The sequence below is a fragment of the Saimiri boliviensis genome, chromosome 4 (genome assembly GCF_048565385.1).
Source record: "Saimiri boliviensis isolate mSaiBol1 chromosome 4, mSaiBol1.pri, whole genome shotgun sequence".
NCBI classification, from domain to species: Eukaryota; Metazoa; Chordata; class Mammalia; order Primates; family Cebidae; genus Saimiri; species Saimiri boliviensis.
The window spans coordinates 98,138,915-98,144,914 of record NC_133452.1 but is presented as its reverse complement, the minus strand read 5'-3'; positions in this window follow the sequence as shown (position 1 = coordinate 98,144,914).

The following is a 6,000-nucleotide window of genomic DNA, read 5'->3' as shown; positions in this document are numbered from 1 at the left end:
ACAGAGGAATGACGTCAACGTGCTGCCAAGGGTAGAGGCTGTCATCCCCGGCCTTTACAAGGCGCATGGAAGTGAGGCGCAGGGTTACACAGGGTGCCGTTCGTAAGGGCCCAACCCCGGCAGTGCCTCCTGAGCTCAGCTCAGGGGCTGGGGTGGCCCATGCCCTCCTCCAAGGGGGAGCAGCCGCTGCCACCCTTGGCGCACATTGTACCTTGACCTGGAGTGGCCTCTCCCTCCCGCGCAGTTGTGACCACTCATCCCTCAAGGCCCAGCCCAGATGCCACCTCCTCTCGGAAGCCTGCTCTGAGCCGTCCAGCCCAGGTCTCCCGACTTCCCTGCACCACCCGAAGCCCGCTCAGAATGACCCCCTGGGGTGGAAGAAGCCCTCCACGCCCTCTGACTCTGGCCTCCTTCTCCAAACACACTGGAAACTCCTTAAGGGCAAAGCGGCCTCACCCTGGTTCCTATGAAGAGCCCTTGGCAGGTCCCTCTGTCCGTTTCACAGGAGGAGCGTCAAAACTCAGCGATTCACACCGGCCTCCTGGCCCTGAGCACCCAGAGCCGCTGCCTCATCCCCCTTCACGGCCCTTGGTCCCCCCAGCACTACATATTTTAGCTCCGTTTTGGTTTATTGTCTGTTTCTCCTGACCGTAATGTAAACTCCGTCGGGGTGACTATTTTTGTCTGTTTTCTTCTCTGCGGTATCCCAAGCATCTGGAGCAGCATCCAGCACAGAGTAGGTGCTTAGCAAATGTTCATTACACTCAGCTCTCTCCAGAGTGATTTATGCGGCAGAGTCTTTTTTTGCCTTGATGCACACACACGCAGCAACCGCAGGGTGTGGGGGGGTGATTTGTTCTGCCCTGGAAAGGGCATGGGAGGAGGGAGGTCTTTCCTACCGCTTTGGGGCCTCACCCTTTTCCTGGAAAATCTGGAAATGAGTAGCGTCTCTCCATAGAATTCTCTTTATCCAGAGCATAAGCCCTCAGAGAGCTTCAAGAACAAATATTTTTCTCACATCTTTTTTTGGAGAGCATTCAGAGAACACCCACCTTTCTGAGAGGAGAGAAGTAAAAGACTCCACCAATGTCACCATTCAGCAAGTCCAGCCAGAGCCACCTGGGATGCCAGGCCAGGGCGCTGATGCCCACACTGGCTCTCTCTGCCACCCGCTGAGGCTGAGAGAGGCCAAAGACCAGGAAATGGGCTGACTTTGGAGTTGTGATCTAAAACTGAGGCTGGGGCTCTGAGGAAGTCCTCAGGCCCGGGAGCTTCTGCACAGATAGAACTGATACTCAGGCTGGAAACCAGCGCTCTCACCTGGAGGCTTGTGAGCACCTCACCTCCTGGGCCCTGGGCATGGGGTTCAGTAGGAATCTGCATTCCTGACACATGCTGATGCTGCCGGGAGGAGGGCCAGCTTTGAGAACCTCTGGCCTGGAGAAAACACTGCCAGCCCTTCCTCGGCTCACACTGGGAATTAGACTGTGAGGGACTTTGCTTTTTATTTATCCTTAGGCATCGTTCCGAACATTTAAAAACCTGTAGGGATTATTTTTGTAATCGTTTTTAGAGTTTTAAAAGACAACGAACTATGCGCGCGTGGTGCGAATGGCAATTATCTACTCAACCTAACAAGCATTTATTATGTGCCTACAGTGTGCAGGCCAAAAGTTTCAATGAATAAGAGGCAGTCCCCATTGTCTAGACACAGAGCCGTGATGGGGAGTGAGACAGATAACACAGCATTAATAGAAAGGAGAAGGAGCCATGCTAGAGGTGTTTACAGATACACTGGGGACACAGGTGGCAATTAATTCCACCTGAAGAGTCAGGAAAAGCAGCCAGAGGAAAGGTAGCATTTTTGCTCAGCCTTGAAGGACCCCAGCCAAGGAGAACAGCATGAACACAATCTGGAGAAAGGCAGGATCTGCATTTTTAAAGAACTGGACCAAAAACCTGGGGTGCTGGGTAGCCTCAGTGATGGAGGTTGGAAGATACTGGAGGTGGGCCAGAAAAAGCAGGTGCTGAAAGTCCTTGTCTAAGTGGCTGTGACTTCACAGAAAGCCCTCAAAGTCCTGAAGCAGAAAGAGGAGCCGTTAGGCATTCAGAAGCAAGGCTGAGGGTGGCTGGGCTGGCAGGATGAGGATCAGGGAGGCTGGAGGCCTGGGAGAACACAGGGGCAGACATCGCAGAGAGGGGTGAGGGGGTCCTGGGTTGGGGACAGTGGAGCAGCAGCACTAGGAACAGACATTATTGACTCCTGGCCTGAGGGAGGAGGAGGAGACGGAGGGGTCGATGCGCCCTGAGCTTCCCGGCTCAGCCACAGGCACGTGCCAGCGCCAGGACCTGCATCATGTGGTCCCACCCTATTTCCCCAGCCACAGCGCGTTGGTCCATGTTCAGGCACCTAATCCAGTTAGACAGCAAATTGCGGGAACGGCACCGAGATTCTGCCGGAGACCTACTCTAGAGGATTCTTTGCGAAATATGTGTCACTAAGGCCTCAGCCTTGATACCTGCACCCTCTTGTCCCAGCACAGGACTGGGGACTCAGCCTGGTAGTCAGAGAAAAGGAGGGCAGAAAGGGCTAGTGCAATCCAGGAGGACTGCCTAGAGGAGACAGCTGGATTTAGACAGGCAGAAGGAAGAGCAGAAGCCAAGCAGAAGCTCAGGACCAGGCAGGCCCTTAAAGTCCATCTCTTCCTCTGCAGCTCTCTTGGGGTAGGAGCCCCAGCACAGCCCAGCACCTCTGGGAAGGGGCTCCAACTCCTTCCTCCTCACCCTTCTAGCCTGAGGTCCCGAGAGTAGCTCTGGTAGGGAGTGTGTGGCCTCTCAGCAGACGAGGAAATAAGCTCAGGGAGAGCAGTATCTTAGTTCCCTGTGTGTTGCTATAACAGAATACCACAGACCAGGTAACTGATGAACAATAGAAGTTTCTATGCTTCACGGTTCCAGAGGCTGAGAAGTCTAATATCAAGGTGCAGGCATCTGGTAAGGGTCTCCATGCTGCGTCATCCCATAGCCGAAGACGGAAGGACAAGAGGGCACTAGAGAGCAGAGTAAGAGGGGGCTGCCTTTATGACAAGCCCACTCCCAGAATAACGATACCCCTCCTTCGATAATGACATTCATCCATTCACGCGGGCAGAGCCTTCACGGCCTAAGCACCTCTTAAAGGCCCCACCTTTCAACACTGTTACTTTGGTGATTAAGTTTCCAACACATGAACTTTGGGGGACACATTCAAACCCTAGCAAGCAGCAACTCGCCTCAGGTCACACAGCCAGTTAGTGGTCCTGCAGGACCCCACATTCAGGCCTCTTTGTCCTGGGGAGGTGGCCAGGCTGGGCAGACCTCCATGTGGCAAAATCTCCCAGGCTATGTGGGACACAGAGGACTGGCTGGCCCAGAAACGCTGACTCAGAGCCCCGTGTGGACTTCCATGGGCACCGAGTCTGAGAAGCCCGGCACTGCTGGTGTGTCCCTCCTAGAAACCCTTTCCGCTCCAGCCTGGGGTGGGGGTCAGGAGGTTAGTGGCACAGCAATCTCACGGCCTCGGACAACCTTCCCGCTCCCACTTCCAGCTACCCCTCGTCTGGCCTGGGGGCGGGCGGGGGTGTTCTCTAAATCCTCCTTCCGGAGTGCCAGGCACAAACTGTCCAGAAACATGGGGAAAGAGGGAAAGTGGCGAGAAAAGAGGCTCTGCTCGTGCCAGGCCGGTGCCTGTAGACCGCTCCTTGGTGGCAGGGAGCCACGGCCCTGTCACAGTGGAAGTGACAGCGGTGACAGGGACCTCATCTGATGCATGGGGTGATGCAGTGGGGTGCAGACGCATGGGAGCATGCTGCAGCGGAGGACACAGATGCCCCTACAGCTGGAGTCTCCCTAGCTCAGGACCAACCCACTCAGGGCCCGGATCACAGCGGGAAACTCCAGCTCCTCTGTTTCCTGCCTCCCTCTGTACCAAACCCTGTTCTCCTTCCCACCACACACTCCATCCTTTCTTTTCTCGTCCTCACACCTCTCTCCCACCTCCCTCAGTTCCCCTGCTTCCCTGCCCCTCCCCCCTCCCCCATGGATGTGTTTTTCCTTTGGGGTAAGCATTGCCCTCCCGCCCTGTCCTCTTTGTAAGTCCCCCTGGGGAAGTCCTCAGGTTGTTTCAGTAACTTCCCGGGAAGGACACAAATGAGAATGCAAAATGGGGAGATGAGGAACATCTCCCTCCATTCTCCCATGTGGCCTCTTGAGCCGTGTTTTGGGACTGCAGCGATAGGAGAAGACGCTAGAAAAAAGAAAGGGGAGGCTGGGAAGCGGAGAAGGCATCAGCACCTGCCCGCAGGAAGAGGTGGGGATGGGCAGGGGGAAAATTTGGCTGACCCCGAATTTCAACCCAAGAAGTGCCCAGAGCCCCATTCTGGCAGGGGCAGGGATCCAGGAGAGCCACCTTCCTCTACACCCGTGGCTCTCCCTTGAGCCTGAAGAATATGTATCACCTGCCTAATGGGGCACAGCAGGTGGAATGGGGTTACAAGGCGTCCATGAAGCCATTCCCCACCAGGCACAGCAAGCAGATGTGGCAAGACTGCGGCGGGAACCGGCCCACGATCCCTGTCACCACATCGTCCCCATCCTGGGGAGCCTGAGACCACTGCTGTTCATTCCCCAAGGGCTGCTCTCAGCTGGCATGCCCAGCCCCAGCCAGCTCAGCTCAGAAACTGTCAAAGATCCCCTATGTGGCACGCCAGCTGAACGTGGCCTGCAGACTGAACATACTGTCCCACACACTCGCACTGCCATTTTTCAGATGTCTAAAAATGCTCTTGTGATTAATAAACGCAAATGCATCCGAAACGTTGCTGAACCCATAGTGGATTTTTGTTATTGTGAATTTCCTGCACCGTGACTGGTACTGAAAGCGCAGTTCAAAGTTTTTACTTTCCAACAAAGTGATGCTGGATTTTATTCTTCTTTGGTTTGCTTTTTAACGTTTTTATTTTGGAGAATTTAAACACACACACGCACACACAAGTGCGGAGAACCGGGGAGCCCCAGATACCCCTTACCCAGCATCAGCAGCCCTCAGCTCCCGGCTGGGCTCTACACCCCAGCCACATCCCCTCCCTGGTTATTTTGAAGCAAACCCTGGACACCATATCATTTCCTATTTCAGTCTTCTACTGTACATCTCTAAAGGATAAGACTTTATTTATTATTATTTTTAGATGGAGTTTCACTCTTGTTGCCCAGGCTGGAGTGCAATGGCATGATCACAGCTCACCACAACCTCCGCCTCCCGGGTTTTAAGTGATTCTCCTGCCTTAGCCTCCCGAGTAGCTGGGATTAGGACATGGGCCACCACGTCTGGCTAATTTTTGTATTTTTGGTAGAGACGGGGTTTCTCCATGTTGGTCAGGCTGGTCTTGAACGCCTGACCTCAGGTGATCCACCCACTTAGGCTTCCCAAAGTGCTGGTATTACTTTGGATTACTTCCCAAGGTGAGCTATCGCACCTGGCCAGGACTTTATTTTTAAACAGAGTCAAAATACCGTTATCCCACTTCAAAAAAAAAAAATGCTTAATAGTACTTCTTTCACATCCAGTCAGTGTTCAAAGCAGTTGAGACTTTTTTGTCAACCATGGATCTTCATGCTTGAAAAGGTGGGAACCACTGGCCTGTGTGTCCCTCTCATTTGGTTGTAACTGTGCCTGCCTCTGATTCCTCACCCAGCCTTCTCCCATCATGGGGTGTAGGAACAATCTTGGGCCAGAATCCGGGTCAGAATCCTCTTCCCTTCCAAACCCCCAGGAGAGATGCGAGTCAGGGCCGCTGCTGTGGGTTCCACAGGGCTGTTCCATAAACATGTTCCGTCTAATCGAGCTGCACTTTGATGCTGCAACACAGGTGTTGATCGAAGGCCTCAGCCCAGAGCATAATGGACAGCAGTGAGCATCCCACCCCCAGCAGGAGCAGACGCACAGGGAGAGAGGGTCCAGGT